Source organism: Ictidomys tridecemlineatus, chromosome 7, assembly GCF_052094955.1.
Source record: "Ictidomys tridecemlineatus isolate mIctTri1 chromosome 7, mIctTri1.hap1, whole genome shotgun sequence".
NCBI classification, from domain to species: Eukaryota; Metazoa; Chordata; class Mammalia; order Rodentia; family Sciuridae; genus Ictidomys; species Ictidomys tridecemlineatus.
This window is the reverse complement of record NC_135483.1, coordinates 92,874,527-92,894,048: the sequence shown is the minus strand read 5'-3', so window position 1 is coordinate 92,894,048 and position 19,522 is coordinate 92,874,527. Positions and strand designations below refer to the sequence as shown.

Here is a 19,522-nt window from a genome sequence, read left to right as displayed (position 1 = left end):
TTTTTTCTTTTATGGGAAGCTTGTTTCTGATGGACTGTTGGGTGAAGTAAGTAAAGCTCCTACAATCAACTGGGTTTAAAGTGCCTATGACAAATGCATACAGTCAGAAATTAGAGTCTGGAGCCAAGGGAGGAGAAATGGAGAATAACTAATGGGTTGTCATTGTCTTTTAGGGAGGGGTGATGAAAATGTTTTTGAATTCAAGAGTGGTGATGGTTACGTCTTGTGAATATATTAAAATCCACTGAATTTTATACTTTAAAGCAATTAATTTTATTATGTGAAATATCCTATCATAAAAATACCTTTAAAAATACTGAAAGGAAACAAAGTAAAATAATAATTATTGTTGGGGCTAGGGTTGTAGCTCAGTGGTAGAGCGCTAGCCTAGCAAGGGTGAGGCATGGAGTTCGATTCTCAACATCACATATAAATAAATAAAATAAAGGTCTATCAACAACTAAAAAAATTAAATAATAATAATTATTATTATTGTATTAATACTTGTGGGTATTTTTTCTTTTTTGTGGGGAAGTACCTGGGATTGAACTCAGGGGCACTGGACCACTAAGCCACATCCCCAGCCCTATTTTGTATTTTATTTAGAGACAGGGTCTCACTGAGTTGCTTAGCACCTCGCTTTTGCTGAGGTTGGCTTTGAACTCTCGATCCTCCTGACTCAGCCACCCAAGCTGCTGAGATTACAGGTGCATGCCACCATGCCCAGCATGTGGGTATTTTTTCTATCTTCTGTTTTCCTAAAATTTGGTAATGTGATAATTTCATAATTTAAGTAATATCATAAAAGTAGCATTATTAGCATTAGTATGCAGTATCATCTTCAAACATCTAATTTTTCCTCCTAGTTCCATGATACTTTTTATTTTCTCATACATGTTAGAATGAATAATTGTTCACATTTTAATCTGTTTTCTTTATAATTTGGGTTTTTGTGTTACTCTGAGAAAGGGTTTCACTCTGTGAGTATTATAAAATCATTTCTGTGAATTTTATTCCTAGTAATTTTACAATTTGGGGTGTGTGTGTGTGTGTGTGTGTGTGTGTGTGTGCGTTTAACTGAGAGTCTCACACTAAGCCACACCCATAATTTGCTTTTTTATTAAAAATTTTTTGAGTCCTTGATCTTTCTGGAATATAGCTTATTATATGGTATTAGAGAGAATTAATGTCACTTTTCTAATAAATTAGTTGTCAAACTAATTATTTTAAACACTAATTTAGTATGCTACCTTTGTGAATACACATGCATGCCTACACAATATTCTCTAAATATTTTACATATTTTTTTTTAATTTCTACAGTTTCATTTCTCTTTTTTAAATGCAAATTAGTCTCTCTCCTATATCCAAGTTTGGTTTCAGAAAACCCCACTGTAGGAGAATTCATTGTTACAGAACTTAGGCCTTTATGAGAAAAACTAGTTTAGGGAAAGCAATCATCATTAAACAAAGGAAAATATATATATATATATATTTTTCCTTAGACATTTATTTAAACAAAACATACATTTGGCACACAGTCTGCTTCTAAAATTAGTAATTAATGTCCGTTTACTCTTTCTTTGGGGGAACTTTCTAGAAGTTCTCTTTTATGGAGTTTCAGCAAGAAGCATGATGATTTCATTTTATAGAACATAGTGTTCATGATGAATCTTTTTATCTGTTCATTGTGATCACTACGTTACTGATTTTTTGACTTGACGTAGTTGTCTTCTACTATTTTCTCTCAAAATGATCCGAAAGAAAAGATGGGAGTTAAATGGAAATACATGTTTGATGTCTGAAGCTGTACAGATCTACTTCAGATCTGGTTTGGCCACAGAATGTGTGACCTTGGGCAAGAAAGGTGACTTTTATAAGTTAGGTTTCTCCATCTACAAACTAATGAGAATGCTAGTAGCTGTGTAAAGTTCACGTTGCACTGCTGTAACAGAACACTATAGGTACTTTATAAGGGGTAGAAATTTATTTCTCACAGTTCTATAGGAAGGAAATCCAAGATCAAGGTGCAAGTAGGTTTGTGTCTGGAGAAGGTCTGATTTTCTCTTCCAAGATAGTGCCTTGAACGCTGCACCCTCCAGAGCGAAGAAATGCTGTTCTTCACATAGCAGAAAAGCAGGAACAAAGAGAACCCACTTCCACAGGCCCTTTTATCACAATATTGATCCATTTGTGATCCTCCCATTAGACCCTTCCTTTTCAAAGCTGTTGCACTGGGCATTAAGCTTCAAACACATGAAATTGGAGGGAAGCAAAAGATTCAAACTATAGTAACCTGCTTCACAGGATTATTGAAAAGCATGAAATGAGCTAGAACATGTAATATCAGTAGCCCAGTGCTTGGTGATAATTCACGTTAAATGTTCGTCAATATTTATTAATGAGATGTTTATTAATATCATTTCAATTTCACTACAAAGAAAAAGGCTTTATTTGTGTGACTGGAGTAGGGATGTTGTGAGGATACTCACAAAAATAAGGACTTTAGGAACTTAGGGAGACATGAGGAGAAGCTATTGAATCAGGTTCTTGGGCACTGAAAATCACTTAGGAACTAGAAACATCCAGAAAACAGTCACTAATGTGAGTCATTCTTGCTTCCTTGGCCAGGTCAAGAATTCCATGAGTGAGGTGATTCAGCACGCCTCCATCTGTGCCACAGCATTCCTATTGTGCTAATTAACTTCTTGACTTTCTGAGGAAATCCTTTCATTTCTACTTACGTATGACTTTTGTTTGTTCATGACTGGTTATTCTTCTTATTGATAACTTGAAACTTCAAATTATTTTGTCAGTTCTACTCAAATTTCTAAGAGAGAGTGTCTTGTCTCTGTAGTATTCCTACTTGCTAAACCACCTCAGAGGCCAAAAGCTCATCTAAATGCTGGTCACTGTTAGATCATGTGTATGCTCCTGGTTCTAGTCAGTCAAGGTAGGAGAACTAGAGGTTAGGGAAGGGTAGGCAAAGTCATGTAAAACATGTCATATAAAACGTGACTGCCTTCTCAGATAAGGTATTCAGCTTCATATTTTCCCCTATAAGGAGCTATTTGGTGATTGGATTGTCTATAAGCTACACCTTGGGCAAACTATATCAAATCTACTCAACAAAGCTGCCAAGGACTGTCTCACTCTTTCCCCCTCTATTCATCCGAGTTGTTTGATTAGTTTGGTTGGTTTTAAAGGGAAATAATCTAACTTGATCTAATTTATGCAAAAATGGCAATTTTAGTGGCCCAAAATATCCAGAAAAGGATTAAAAGGTAAATGCCCAAATCCAATCTTTCTTTTCACATAATTGTTTTTTCGAATTACACCTCATATCTTTTCTTTCTGATTCCCATAAACTGTGACTCTAAATTTGAATAACAAAATGCCAGCTAATGAATGATCTAATCTGTTTCTGACTCATATAACACTTGGTTCATATGTGTATGGCTTGTTTTTACTCCTCAAATCTTTCTTTGAATTTCTTAAAGATTTAAACTATAGTAACCTGCTTCACAGGATTGTTGAGAAACATGAAATGAGCTAGAACATGTAATATCAGTAGCCCAATGCTCAGATTCTTAATGTTTTACTTCCTTTAATCTCAGGATCCATGTTTGCTGGGTTTCTGTTTGCAACTAAAAGGCTCAGGGGTCACTCCAGGAAAACTGGGCTAACTGGCCTACGCAAAATAATCACACAAGAGACACAAATACCTTTTTCTTTGGGGTCACTGTGACAGCTCCTCTGACCTTAAGGGTCCGAAGGAAGAGAGAGAAAGAGAGAGAGAGAGAGAGAGAGAGAGAGAGAGAGAGAAAGCACACACACTGACCCCTTTTATTGAGGAAAAGCTATTCAAATGAGGCAAGGGGTCAGTTTTCAGGGAGCTGAGTCTATCTTCATGATGTCCACTGTCAGCAGGTTGACTGACATCTGGGTAGGCCACAACCAAGGGCACAGTAAAAGAAGGGGATACACACAAGGCACTTCCATGGAACATTCTATCCTAAACAGGGCAAGGGGTTATATTACAAAGGAACAGGTGAGCGTAGCTCCACCCATGGGGCTGTAGCAAGACACACCCATGCATAAGACACTGACCCTCAAACCCAAGAAGGGTGGGGAAAGCTCTGCCACATTTCTGTGACTGAGCGCCTCAGCACCCAGCCGAGGAGTGTGACTCAGTCATGTGCAAGGTTGGTCTCCTACACATGTTGTTTTCCTTTTCCATTTTCTTCTGTCTTCAATAGCTTAGGCACCTTAGACTCCTATTTCTTTCTTGTCACTTTGTCACTAAGTTTATTGTTTTCTACTCTACAATTTCAGGACAAGGATAGTTCTGTTGGTGTAGGTTATCTTGTGTTTCTTTCCTCAGCAAAATTTCATCTTGTCAATAGTATCCTTTTTCTTATTCATTTTAGCTTAATCTCCATCATTTCCTAAAATTCATCTTCATGTCTTTTTCTGATTTCTTCTGTTACCTTATTTTTATCCTTCTCTTTCTCACATAGAATTAGTTAATTTCCCTGTATTTCAAAGGGGACTATCACCAGATACTGTCTGTATGAGTTTGCTAAGGCTGCTATGACAGACTTTAAACAACAAAAATTTATTTTCTCACTATTCTGGAGGCTAAAAGTCCAAGATCAAGGTATCAACAGGGTCATTTTTTTTTCTGAGACCTTTCTTTAGCTTATATATGACCATCTTGTCCCTAAATCTTCACATAATCTTCTCTCTGTGTTCTACTTTGTGCTTCTCATGAGGACACCAATCATTTTGAATTAGGGCTACACTAATGACTTCATTTTAACTTTATTACCTCTTTAGACATCCTAACTTTAAATACAGTCACATCTCACCATCAGGACTTCAATATCTATTTGTTCTTCTTCCCTAGGTTGTTTCCTGATTCAAAAAGCCTCATGGTAATTTGGTCCTTCTAGAACTGGTACAGAAATTATTATTCTTATCATTCTTTGTTAATAAGCCATGTGCCCAAATGTGTCATAGCATCTGTTGTTTTGCTGTATGAAATTGTTAAGAAGGATTTGTTATTAATTTCCTATATTCTGTTTTATCTCCCAAATAAGGTAAGTTGAAGATGAAACACATGTCCCTCTCTGAAATTCCATAATATTTGGTACAGCACTTCATGTACAGTAAATTCTCAGTATAAAATTTGATACTTTAATCGATGTTCTCCCAATTTAGACTTTCCTACACATTCAAACCATCTGAAAGTTTGCCACCAGTTAATTTTTTTCAGTCAATTCTTAGAAATGTGTTCTTTTGGGGGGTGGGGGAAGAGGCCAAGGGGAGGTACCTGTTCTATAAGGTTCATAGTAACCAAATTAGGTAAGATTAGGGCGACGGTGGAGAATGTTTGAGATTAGGGTCAACTAAGATTACCAGTATAACTGATAAGGCTCATGATTTAAAATGAGGTATCCCCCTAAAACTCTGGTTTCTGCAGAAATAAATATTCAGAGCAAAATGATTGAATTGTGAAAGCTATAACTTAGCCAGTTCATCCTAATTTGAGTGGACTAGCTGCATGGCTACTATAGGCAGGTGGGATGTGGCTGGAGAAGGTGGGCCACTAGGGGTATGCCCTAAAAGGGTACATCTCATGCATGGCTTCTCACTGCCCCTTTTTCTGCTTCCTTGCTTCTATGAGGGGTTTAGCTTTCCTCTGCCGGGCCCTTCTCCCATGATATAAAAAATTGCCTTACCTTGGGCCCAGAGAAATGAAGTCAACAATCTATGGACTAAGATGTCTGAAACCAAGAGCCCCAACTATACTTTCCTCCTCTAAGTTGTTTTTGTTGGGTATTATGGTCACAGTGATGCAAAAGCTAACTAACACAGGAGGGGTTCTTCAGGAAAAGGTCTTTAATAAGACGATGGTCAGGGAGCGGGTAAGGTTATCAATTAGATTGTCTAGGTGTGTAAGGGGCACAGCTCACTCCCAAGTTGCAAGTCTGGCTTCTGTTGGAACAGGGAGAAAGCATTGCTCAGGGGACAGCACTTGGATGAATCTGAGAAACTGCCTCATCACTCAGTTTGTGCAGGAGCCCTTTTCACTGAATGCTTCATGTCAGAGTCCATGGTGGATACAATGACCTATGAACAAGGTTTCATCTTCCTTACTGGGGAAAAATATAGAAGCCAGTGTTTATTTGATCCGAGGGACCTCTGCCACTGTGCTACATCCTTAGTCTTTTTTATTGTTTTATTTTGAGACAGGACCTCTTTGAGTTGCCCACGCTGGCTTCAGACTTGTGATCTTCCTGCCTCAACCTCCTGAAGAGCTGGGATTACAGGACTGTGCTACAGCACCCAGCTTCTCCTAGCTCCTTGATCTTGGACTTCCAGCTTTCCAGAACTGTTAACAATAAATTTCTGTTGTTCTTAAGTTACCCAGTCTAGGGTATTCTGTTATAGCAGCCAGCTAGACTAAGACAATGACCAAGGTCCCTACTTTCTTGTTAACTTTCAGCCAGGGACTGGCTTAGGATCCAAGAGGTCATCCTCTGTTTCATGCCAAGTGGCTCCTCCTCTCAAAGGCTGTTTGATTTCTTCTGCACAGGCAGGTACGTCTCAAAGCTTCACCTTTTCCTAGGCAATTAGGCTGGACTCACCCAGGATCATCTTTTGGTTAACTCCAACTCAACTGATTAATAACCTAATCATAACAGTGATCATAACCAGTTGTGCTGTCCAGCACTAAAGTTTGGCTGGGGTGGGACAATTATATGAGCATGTATACCAGCAGGGGGAATTCTGCCTACCACTGTAAGTTACTACTATTATTCCCATCTTACAGATGTGAAAAATTGAGGCGTAGTCATTCAACCAGTAAGTAACAGAGTTAGCGTGGTTTGCCAGGTGTCTTGATTCCAAAACCAGTGCCCTAATGATCTTTACCAGCATTAATGTTTGGCTATTGACCCTAAAGCTATTGAGTAATAGGACACTTGCATGTTTGAGGTTTTTCACATAAATACTTCCTTCTAGTCCTCTTGATTGAAAACAAATTCATCTTAGCAGATAGCCATTAAGGAACCAGAATGCCTCTCCTTTTATCTTCTTTCTGCATTGAGCTACAATGTGATCATTTAATTCATTTGCATTAAAAATTTTTAAAGACTTCTGCCTATAAAACAAATGGTTTGAAAACCATATGTAGTTGTAGAAGAAGCATTAGGCTCTGAAGACAGACAGGCCAGGATTAGAGTCCCAGCACTGCCACTTAACTCAAAGTAACCTTGTCTTGAGTTGCTAAAGTTTCCTGAATCTGAATTCCTTATCAGCATATGGCAGAAAACATGTGGAGCTTGGAGGCAGTAATGAATTTGAGGGAACTGTTATATTCCCAGTCTCAGGCACATAGGAATTGCTCACAACACATTTGTTAAGTGATTTAATATCTTATATGGAAACTGTCAAACATAGCAACCTCTTAATAAAAGGGAGTTAATGGTGTTGTTCTTGCAAGCTTTATTTTTCTTTTGTGTCATGCTCAAATGCTACATGTGTTTGTAAAAATTTCCAGAGAAGATAAGTTGGGGAGGGTGTTGGAATTTGTATAGGGGACAGTTGAGAGATGGTCCAAGAGAACTTTATTTTGACTAATAAATTTTATAATGCTTACAAGGAAAATATATTTATATGTTAATTAGAAAAAAACAGAAATGTTATCAAGTAAGTTAAAAGCTTCCCTTATATCACCCCACAAATAATTTCTCCACCAACTTTGGGATTTTGTTAGTCAGTTTTTCATCACTGTGATCAAAATACCTGACAATAACAATTTAGAGGAAAAAAAGTTTATTTGGGTCTCACAGTTTTAGAGATTCAGTCCATAATCAGCTGACTTCATTATTCTAGACCTTAAGTGAGGCAGAACATCATGATAGAAGGATGCGGCAGAAGAAAATTGCTCAGCTTGATGGCAGCCCTGAAGGAGAGAGAGAGAGAGAGAGAGAGAGAGAGAGAGAGAGAGAGAGAGAGAGAGAGCGAGAGAGCGCAAGCCAGAACCAGATATAATCCCTGAGGGCACGCACCCCAGTGACCTACTTCCTCCAGCCATGTCCTACCTACCTATGGTTACCACCCAGTAATCCATTCAAATTATCAGTCTATCAAATGGATTAATCAATTGATTAGGTTTGAGCTCTCATAATCATTTACCTCTGGACATTCCTGCATTGTCTATCACATAAGTTTTTTGGGGGACACCTCATATCCAAACCTTAACAGGTATTTATCTGTGATCCTATTCTTATAATTCTGTCCCCCACCCACTACATATATCTCCATAACAATCATTAATTAATATATTTTTCCAGCAAATAAGCTGTCACGAATTATATAACCTATTTTGGCTGGAGGAATCTATCTATCTATCTGTAAAAACTTCTTATTCAGCAGCTGCCTCACCCTGTAATTTAAACCCCTTATCTTATCATGTTCAGAACCATTCTGATTAAACTTATTTAAGCCTTTTATCTTATCTCATTGTGAAAGACTTTGGTTACCACATCTCTTTTTTCTAAGTGCTGCATACATAGAATGTTGTATGCAGCCTGGGCATAGAGCTGCCTCTTAAATCTGCTGCCTCAGAGTTATTCTTTTTATAGCCATCAGTCAAAAATTTTCTGCCTGAAAGAAAGGACTCTCCAAGCCTGACTTAACCTAGTGCTTTCTTGCTTTCAGCTCCTTTACTAGAAGATAAACTCCTTAAGAGTGAAGCCTAGCCAGGCCTGGGACGTTGAAACAGGAGGATCTCAAGTTCAAAGTCAGCCTCAGCAAAAGTAAGGTGCTAAGCAACTCAGTGAGACTCTGTCTCTAAATAAAATACAAAATAGGACTGGGGGTGTGGCTCAGTGGTTGAGTGCCCCTGAGTTCAATCCCCAGTACCAAAAAAAAAAAAAAAAAGAGTGGAGCCTAAGTCTTCAAACTGTTGATGTCTCTTTCCCACAATAGTGCCCCTTGGTGATGCTGAAAATGTTTCTGTTGGATGAATGAAAGTGGAGTTCTGATTTTATATTTTAAAATTAAACAAACAAACAACAACAAAGCAAACTACAGTTGATTCAGCCTTTACTTTTTGTCTACAACAAATAGAGGTTGTGGCCAAGAAGCAAATTCTCATTTTTTGTGATAACAAATTTCCAGTCGGCTACTAATTTTCAAAAGTATCTCTAAGTAACCTCTGATCAAGATCTAAAAAGGTTAATATTTTGACTTCTGTGAGCCAGATGCTTAACCCTATTCTAAAGTCTACCTTGACACAACTTTTGTTGTTTCCCCTCTGTTAATTTGACTCAAAACTTCTTCAACATCTCCACTTGCTGTTACGGAATATACTAATTTTATAGCTAATTTTCAATGGTAAATAAATCATTATTTTGGAAAATCTTATTGGAGATATGTCAATGTCGTGTCAAGAATTTTATTTATTTATTTATTTGAGGAGGGTGAGGGGGTTATTAGTAAAGATCATTGACTTTGGAATTAGACTTAGGTTTCTAATTCTTGATTTGCCATTTAGTAGTTTAATGGTTGTGGAGTACTATTTCACTTTTCTAAGCCTCATTTTCTCATATAGAAAATTAAAAGGAAAATTTTGCCCAAATAACTATTATAAACATTAAATAAGAAAATGATGTTAAGAACAGTCTAGAAAACAAAAACAATGAGCCATTCCTCCTGCTTTTACTGTATGTCATACATCTCTGTGTGTTTCTTATGCCATCCTCTATTATTTAATTGCAAACCACAGTGATGTAAGTTATAAGTTATATGCTTTTTAATGTTAATCAGTCAACCAGCAAGTTTAGTATTCTCACTACTGGATACTCTGAGGAACTCAGAAATACTGTACAAAATGTATTTGTTAAAAGAAGTATACGTAGGGCTATACATACATATGCACAAACAAGGACTCTACAAAGTTAGAATAGCAAGGTTCACAGTGTAAACTATTTATCAGTGGCTCTCCACAAGGATGTACCCAAGGATGGTGATTCACAGGTACATACTCTCCCATTAAGCTCAGTTTCTGATTCAACAGGATTAGAAGAGAGTGTAGCATTACCATGGAGGTAGCTCTGAATTCAATCATTAAAAGTAGTAAATTATTAGCAAATGTTAGGCCTTCTACTGCTATCAGTACATATGATTTGACTGAGGTTGAGAAATGGGTCAGAAAATGGCTTTAAACTAAGACCATCAATAAAATGCCTGCAAGATCAGGCTGATAAAGGGGTGAGGTAAGTCAAATGTGAGAACCCACAACCCACAGGAAGCTGTTTGGAACACTTTGCTGCACAGAAACACACACACAAACAGACACATTCTAAACATGCATGTACTCCCTTGCTCCAGCAAATTGCAGGACCAGCATTGCCAACTCCTCTAGCATTTTAAAAAAGGCAGAAATCTGAAATTTTATGTGAAATTTATGGATTTTAATATTGATTCAAATAATTTCAAAACAATATAAGATAAATCAAATGCATCTGCCATTTACAAGAGCTATAGGTTATTAGTTTGTGATTAAATTTACAGACTAAAATTTTTTTAATTGTGTCCCTTTGTAACTAAGAACATGTTTTGATGTTTCTTTGAAGTTCTAGGGCTTGAACTCACAACTGCGCCGACTGGGGAGTCAAGTGCTGTACCACTGAGCTACATCCCAAGGCCTTTTTAATTTTTATTTGGAGGCAGACTTTGCTAAGTTGCTTAAGCTGGCCTCAAACTTGAAATCCTCCTGCCTCATCCTCCCTAGTGGCTGGCATTATAGGCATATGTCATCATGCCTGCAAAAAACATGCAATCCAGAACACAATTTGTAAATTATATACATGTATTCAAAACCTATAAATTAACATATGTCTTTTTCTTTTAAGAAAAAAATAAACCTAAATAAATGTCCTCATACTTCCCTTGGGCACCCTAGCAGATGCTCAAGGATGTGCAGCAGTATGGAGTGTACAGCTTAGACCTGGGTGCTGTGGGAGTTGAAGGCAGAGGGACCTAGAGAAGTAAAAGTTTCGTCTCTCCTGCTCTCTCACCACTGGCACTCAAGTTCCTAGTTCCTCTCTCCAAAGCAGCTGCTATGAATAGTTTAGTTTTTCTCTTCTGTGAAAAATAGCAAGCCCTTGACTCTCTCACTTAACATTTCTTTCTTTGAAGAAGTTTCAAAAGAGCGTCTATTTTTATTTTTTGAGAGGGGGAGGGGTACCAGGGATTGAACCCAGGGCTGCTTAACCATTGAGCTACATCTCCAGCCCTTTAAAAAATTTTTTTTATTAGAGACAGGGTCTCGCTGAGTTGCTTAGGGACTCGGTAAGTTGCTGAAGCTGGGTTTGAACTCACAATCCTTCTGCCTCAGCCTCCAGAGTTGCTGGGATTACAGATGTGTGCCACCATGCCCAGCAATATACTTTTCATTACGTACAAATTTATTCAAAAGAATCTTATTAGTAGCCACTATGCATGGCAGGCCTTGCTTTAGGGGGTTAGGGATAAGTGCAATCAGAAGTAGACAAATCTAACTGCCCTCATGGGACTTTACATTCTGTGGGGTGAGGAAGCCAATAAACAAGCAAATATTAATATGTACATAAATGGCAAATGTTAATAAGTGTTTTGAAGAAAAATAAGTCGGGTGAGTTAACAGAGAATGACAAGTGGATCGTGCGTGGGGAAGGAAATGCAAAGAGAGGCCTAGGCAAGGTCTCTTGGAGAAGATGACACTAGAGCAGAGAGCTGAGGGAGGGTCAATCCTGACAGATGTCTGGGGAAAGCACTGCATGCAATGAATGGGTCATGATTTGCAAAGACCCTGAAGTAAGAATGCACTGTGACTAGATGAGACAGAACCTGATCACATGAGGGTGTGACTATCCTACTAAGGACTCTGGTTTGACTGAATGTGTTCAAAAAACCCCAGAAAACTCTAAGGGTTTTGAACAGAATGGGCAATGTGTTTTATTATTTATTTTTAACTGGATTACCTGGCTTGCTATGTAGACAAAGGGGTAAAAGCAGGGAAGGCATGGAAATAGTGGGCAGTCCACTGTTTGAGGGTCCTCAAAAGAGGATGTTGTTCCTAATGATGCCAGTGGTGGAGAGTGATATATGGTTGCATTCAGGATTTTTTTGGAAGTTAGACACAGTAGAGCTTTCTGGTATTATGTATGCATATATTTATGATTGTCACTCCCCCCTCCATTTACACAAATAATAACTTGCTGTGCTTACTTTTTGCATCTTGCTTGTTTTTCACTTAACATTAGACAGGTTATTGCACTTTGGTCTGGATCAGTGACATTTATCACTTTCTTTTCATTTTTTTCTTTTGCATTTATTTTTGACTAAATTAACATGCACAGAGTTTTAAAAAGCAAATAGTTCTCCAAGACTTACTGTGAAAAGCAGCAAACTAACTCTCATACCACTACACCTACCACTTCTTCCTTTGGAGACTCCAGTTTCATTTCTTTTACCTGGTTCTTTTGGTATTTGTCTCCATACTCCAGGACAGTATTCTGGAACTGTTACTTATTAACTGACTCATTTCAGATAATGATCTTTGATTTATTACTCTGGAAAAGGACTATAAGCATAGGACTCAGTGGCTAAGTATTAAATTCTAGCTTGTTAATTATATTCCTTCAGAATTTGAAAGCCTTTTTTCTTTGCTTTGTAGCTTTCAATGATGAAGTTAAAAATTAATCTAGTGCAATCATGATGAAACTACCTCTGAATATCTGACATAAAAAGACAAAGCTTCATCTACTGCTTGGCCTTCTGTAGGAGAGCTATGCTGGCCAGGCACAGTCTTTCTGGGCAGAATAAATTGCTGAGTCTCTCCAGGGATTCTAGGAAACATGGAGTTCAGGGACTGGTAAACTTGCAACAGCTTCAGTGTGTTGTCGTCACCTTAAGAGTTGTCGTGGCTGGGGATGTGGCTCAAGTGCTAGCGCGCTTGCCTGGCATGCGTGCTGCCCAGGTTCAATCCTCAGCACCACATACAAAGATGTTGTGTCTGCTGATAACTAAAAAATAAATATTAAAAATTCTCTCTCTCCCTCTCTCTCTCTCACTCTCTCTTAAAAAAAAAAAAAAAGAGCTGTAGCTACTTGGTTGATCAGTCAGAAGTGTGTTTAGTGGAGTGAGTCTATCTCTAGCTGGTTGATTTCCTTTCCTTCCTTTCTTTCTTAATTTTCTGATGATTTAAAAATTAAATATTATTTTAATTGTATCAATGTACTGGGTACAGTGTGACAATTTGAAACATGTATACAGTGTATACTGATAAAATCAGGACAGTTAATATTTCCATCTCAAATTTTTAAAAATTTTTGCCAACAGAATGGGTGCAAATCTTTACCACAAATACATCAGAAAGTACATTAATCTCTAGGATATATAAAGCACTCAAAATCTTAACATCAAAAAAAACAAATAACCCAATCAATAAATGGGCCAAAGAACTGAACAGACACTTCTCAGAAGAGGATATACAATCAATCAACAAACATCTGAAAAAATGTTCAGCATCTCTAGCAATTAGAGAAGTGCAAATCAAAACTACTCTTGTAATGCCAGATTCGTGGGACCCCAATAGACCTCCAGGAACTGAATCCGATGCAATCACACAAGAGTCTTTATGGCAAGCTTGAGCCTGGACTCACAACCTTTCCCGACGCAGCGGTCCCAGGGAGTGAGTCCTGGTCCTTTGTTCAGTGAGATTTTATAGGTTTTGGGGGGATACTCTATGTGTCACAACATCACACAGCAAATCATTCCATACCACGGGAAAATCAAACAACAACTCTTAACATTGATTGGCACATTCACTGGCGAGAACAAATTGGGTAGGGGTGATTGGTTAGTACAAGAGGGGGATTCCTTTGAACTGATTGGTTTAGGCCACGAGGGGTGTATGTGCTAAACTACATGGTTTTCCCACAAGTTATCAACCACCATAAACTACTGGGGGGTCATCTGGCATCCCCAGTATTGTCCCTGTCTCATGCTGATTGGTGGTTGCTAGGGGGTTGCTATGGGTCCTCACCTAGCCTGACTGAGTCAGGGACACCTGGTGCCACAGGTCTCTCCTGTTATTTATAGACAAACAACTCAGAAGGGTGAATATGTGCTTAGAAGTGCTCTGTGGGTTTTTCCAAGGACAAGGGTCATGCCCCTTTCCTTGGACAGGCTTTGCTCTGAGGTAGAGGCTGGTTTCTCAAAAATGGAGTCACATCATCTAAGATCTTCTATTTCTCTCTTTTGGTTCTGTAGTTTTCCTTGTATAAATCTTTCACCTCTTTTGTTAGGTTGATTCCCAAGTATTTTATTTTTTTTTGAGGATATTGTGAATGGGGTGTTTTTCCTTATTTCCAGTTCAGAAGATTTGTCGATGATATACAGGAATGCCTTTGATTTATGTTGATTTTATACCCTGCCACTTTGCTGAATTCATTTATTAGCTCTAGTAGTTTCTTTGTAGACCCTTTTGTGTCTTCTAGGTATAGGATCATATCATCCACAAATAGTGATAATTTAAGTTCTTCTTTTCCTATCTTAATGCCTTTAATTTCTTTTGTCTGTCTAATTGCTCTGGCCAGTATTTCAAGAACTATATCGAATAGAAGTGGTGAGAGAGGGCATCCCTGTCTTGTTCCAGATTTTAGAGGGAATGCCTTCAGTTTTTCTCCATTTAAAATGATGCTAGCCCGAGGCTTAGCATATATAGCTTTTACAATGTTGAGGTAAGTTCCTGTTATCCCTAGTTTTTCTAGTGTTTTGAACATAAAGAGATTATTATTATTTAATGCCACATTTTAAAAATGTGGCATTTATACACAATGGAGTATTACTCAGCACTAAAAAATGACAAAATCATGCAATTTGCAGGGAAATGGATGGCATTAGAGCAGATTATGCTAAGTAAAGCTAGCCAATCCCTAAAAAACAAATGCCAAATGTCTTCTTTGATATAAGGAGAGCAACTATAAACAGAGCAGGGAGGAAGAGCATGAGAAAAAGATTAACATTAAACAGGGATGAGAGGTGGGAGGGAAAGGGAGAGAGAAGGGAAATTTCATGGAAATGGAAGGTGACCCTCATTGTTATACAAAATTACATATAAGAGGATGTGAGGGGAAAGGGAAAAAAATCAAGGGAGAGAAATGAATTATAGTAGATGGGGTAGAGAGAGAAAATGGGAGGGGAGGGGAGGGGGGATAGTAGAGGATAGGAAAGATAGCAGAATACAACAGTCACTAGTATGGCAAAATATGTAAAAACGTGGATGTGTAACCAATGTGATTCTGCAGTCTGTATACGGGGTAAAAATGGGAGTTCATAACCCACTTGAATCAAATGTATGAAATATGATATGTCAAGAGCTTTGTAATGTTTTGAACAACCAATAAAAAAAATGGAGTCACATCAGTTTCTCACTCTAAGATTTCAATCTCACTCCAATCAGAATGGCAGCTATCAAGAATACAAACAACAATAAGCGTTGACGAGGATGTTGGGGAAAAAGCACACTCATACATTGCTGGTGGGATTGCAAATTGGTACAACCAATCTGGAAAGCAGTATGAAGAATCCTTGGGAAACTTGGAATGGGACCACCATTTGACCCAGCTATCCCACTCCTCAGTCTAGACCCAAAGGACTTAAAAACAGCATACTACAGGGACACAGCCATATTGATGTTTATAGCAGCACAATTCACAATAGCTAAATTATGGAACCAACCTAGATGCCCTTCAGTAGGTAAATAGATAAGGAAACTTTGGTATATATACACAATGGAACATGACTCAGCATTAAAAGAGAATAAAATCATGGCATTTGCAGGTAAATGGATGCAGTTAGAGAATATAATACTAAGTGAAGCAAGCCAATCCCCAAAAACCAAAGGCCGAATGTTTTCTTTGATATGTGGATGCTGACTCATAATGATGATGGGTAGGAGCATGGAAGGAATGGAGAATCTTTACATAGGGCAAAGGAAGGGAGGGGAAAGGAAGGGGCAATGGGGTAGGAATGATGGTGGAATGAGTTAGACATCATTACCCTAAGTACATGTATGAAGAATGGTGTGAAAATACATTGTGTACAATCAGTGACTTGAAAAATTGTGCACTATATGTGTAATATGAAATGAATTGCATTCCACCATCATGTATAACAAATTAAAGTAAATAAATAATTTAATTGAAAAATTTAAATTTTTGATTGACAATTGGAAATTGTGCATATTTATAGAATACAGCTTGATATTTTCAATGCATGTATATATGATGTGTACTGATCAAATCAGGGTAATTAACATTTCCATCTCCTTATTATTACTTTGTGTTTGGAGACTTTAGCTCCTCTTGTCTAGTTATTCATAAAATATATGGTAGGTTATCATGAACGAAAGCCACTTTTAAAGAACACCAGAGCATATTACTTCCATCTACCTGTGTTTGGGTACTCATAACTTAACTCTCCTCATCTTCCCTAGCCTCTAGTAATCACTATTTTACATTCTGATTTTTTTAACATCCTCAGATGAGAGCTGGTTGACTTTCAGAAACAAGGGCCTATTATTGATTAGTCAGCTTGAAAAAAGAAAAAAAAAATAAAAATAAAAACAGGTTCAATGAAGGGCATTACCATTGATCAATTTAATTTTTTTAAATCCAGTTTTGATTGCCACTTGTTATATGACTCTAGGTCATAACTTTTCTCTAAATTTTCGGAACATTTTTATTCTCCCTAATTGCTAATTTTGTGTATATGACCTAGATATTATTTTTTTCCTCTTTACAATCTTGCAGAATCTTCTCTTTGTCATAACATGTGAAATTTCACAATGTTGTACATTAACCTGGGATTGTTTTCAGTTGGGAAAGTTTTGAGTCTGGAAATTCAGATCATTTATATATCTCCTCTTCTTGATTTTCTCTGTTTTCTGGGCTGTATTTTTAATGCTAAAATTTCTTGACTAGTTACCTACTTGTCTTATATACATATTCCATTCCCTTTTCTTTCTTTCTTTTTCTCTTTTTGTTTTTTTAGTTGTAGATGGGCACAATACCTTTATTTATTTTTATGTGGTGCTAAGGATCAAACTCAGTGCCCCACACGTGCTAGGTGAGCACTCTACCACTGAGCCACAACCCCAGCCCCTGATTTTCTTTTTGTTGGAAAAATTCCTCAACTTTGTATACTCAGAAATTTCTGCTGAAATTTTTCATTTTACTAAGTACTTAATTTCCAAAACATTAATGTTTTCATAGTGTAACATTTCCTTTTTGTTTATTTATAAATCGATACTGTTCTTGTTTCATAGTTATAGTGGCTTCTTTTTGTGAAGTTTTTGACATTTATTTTATCTTTATATCCTTCACATTACATGTTATTATTTTATTTTCTGTCTTTCAGGTAAAACCTTTTTGATATCTTGTAGGCTTTGTATAGATAACATTTAACAGTGATTTACTGAAAACTCTTGAGGATATGTTAGTCAGGCTGGTCTGCCCTGCACTTCATTGTGAGAGCATCAGGGTGGGCTGTTCAATGCAGTTACCTCCAATAGCATTATCCTTCCAATGTTAGGTCTTTTTATCATGTACAAGTCACATTTCCCAAAGATACCTTCCAGTGTCCTGCCTAGAGGGTGAAGGTCTGTCTTTTCATGTCCTGGGCTTGTAGGAGGAAAAGATAGATGTGGCATGTGGTATCTTGGTAGTAAGTGTGAATTCACTTCATGCTTTATTTGTAGTAAAATTCCTTCACCTTTAGTTGCACTGGTGTTCTTCCATTGCCAACTAAGGAAAGAACAGTTTCTGGGATGCTGCATGGATGTGGGGAGGAATCTAGGGATTCAATTCCTTCTAAAAGTAGACAACCTCACAACACCCCTGATTTAGTTCATTTTGCTTTTACCCTTACTTTCACAGGGACACGGTGAAATTAGTTTCCAATTCTTTGAATATCCTATAAGTCAGATGAGTTCTTAGTTGTCTCTACTACCTAACCTGATTCTTTTTTTTTTTTCAGATCTACTCATTCTATCAACAGGTAGTCATTGGTCTTCCAGCTTCCAAAATTGTCTCTTCTCTTCTAGATAGCTCTGGATTTATTTTGGATTTCAACCTTAAAAATATCGCTTTGCTGGTAGTTTTAGTGGAGTTTCTCGAAGGCAAGAAGATAGAAGTGTATGTGAGATTTCCTATTTTTACACAGAGCTTGCTTTTCATTCTCTACCTATGTGAAGTGTGTTAATGACTTCATAATTGAATCTAACTCATAATTTATTTGTGATAGATCTAAAACTTGTCAATGACAGACAGCTCTAATTGCAACAGGCTTAAAATAATACCTTTTTCCTAAGGAACACAGAGAAGGAAAGGGAAAGTAATTTGGCACTAACCCAGGAAAAGGAATATTCAATTATAAGTCAAGATTAATATGCCTGAGAATATTCTTCCCAAGCATTTGCATGCCCTTGCTAAGTTGCAGATTGAATAACAACCTTAATAAGAAAATTCCTAAGCCTGTGCAAACTTGTGGGAGAGGTGTAGTCATGCATAGTCTCACACCAAAATCTGCCAAGGCAATGAACACTATGTAATTCAAAATTTCAGTGTTTCTTTCCAGATAGTAGTAGCTCAAAGCTGGAAACATATGTGCTCACGAATCTTTGTCAAATTAATCACTTCCCCTGTTGTATCAAAAATTTAATACAGGCTTCTAAATAACCAACTACCGCGGTGATCTGTTTACTAATCATATGATAAATTACAGCCCAGGGACATTGCTGTTGTTCCATAAGTTTCAGTTACTCTGTAATTGCAGTCATATTTTCCAGACTGCTCACCTACAGCCTTTTAGGGGTGGCCAGCTTCAATATCCAAAGCCAACCCAGACAATGGCACACTGTAATGCCACAAAGTCAAAATAAACAAGATAGTCTATATAGTCAGCTGTTCCTAGTCAACTCTTCCTCCTGCCTCTGAAATATCTCCTTTCTCTGTGCCTGAAACATGATCTGTTTTCCTACTCCAATAAGCTCCAGTACCGGGTAGTAGATCAGGGGAGACAAAGTAGTAGACATGTACCATGAAGAGATGAAGAAGTCTAGAAATCTACTGGAAGATATCACATAAAACAACTCACACCATGGAGTCTTAATGGGAAAGCTTGATTTCTCACCCCAGAGCCAAGCCTTCCCTCCTTTAAGCTCATCTTCATTAGTAACAGTAAAAACATAGATGGAACAATGATTTAGATACAGCTTTCAGTAAAGAGGGATTGAGTCATTTTAACATATGCTGCCAAGGGATGCAAGAGGCTGGAAGTGAGAAAAGACCACTGGAGAGGTCATGATCTTCAGGAGGTGGCAGAGTCAAGGGAAGACTTTCTTTTCTAAACGTAGATTCACTTTAAAAACTTCTCTCTCTCCTGCTCAGTCTGACTTCTCT

General features: G+C 37.6%; 1 long non-coding RNA gene across 2 annotated transcripts in view; it reads left to right on the top strand.

Annotated features, from left to right (window-relative positions):
* LOC144365512 (uncharacterized) overlaps nt 1-19,522 on the top strand; it is a 61,297-nt gene that overhangs the window by 28,878 nt on the left and 12,897 nt on the right. The window contains exons 3-4 of one of the 2 annotated variants that reach the window (XR_013424029.1): nt 4,909-4,959; nt 8,730-8,827. This is a non-coding gene — a long non-coding RNA (uncharacterized LOC144365512). The remainder of the gene's footprint in view (nt 1-4,908; nt 4,960-8,729; nt 8,828-19,522) is intronic. The other variant, XR_013424028.1, reaches the window with a different exon arrangement.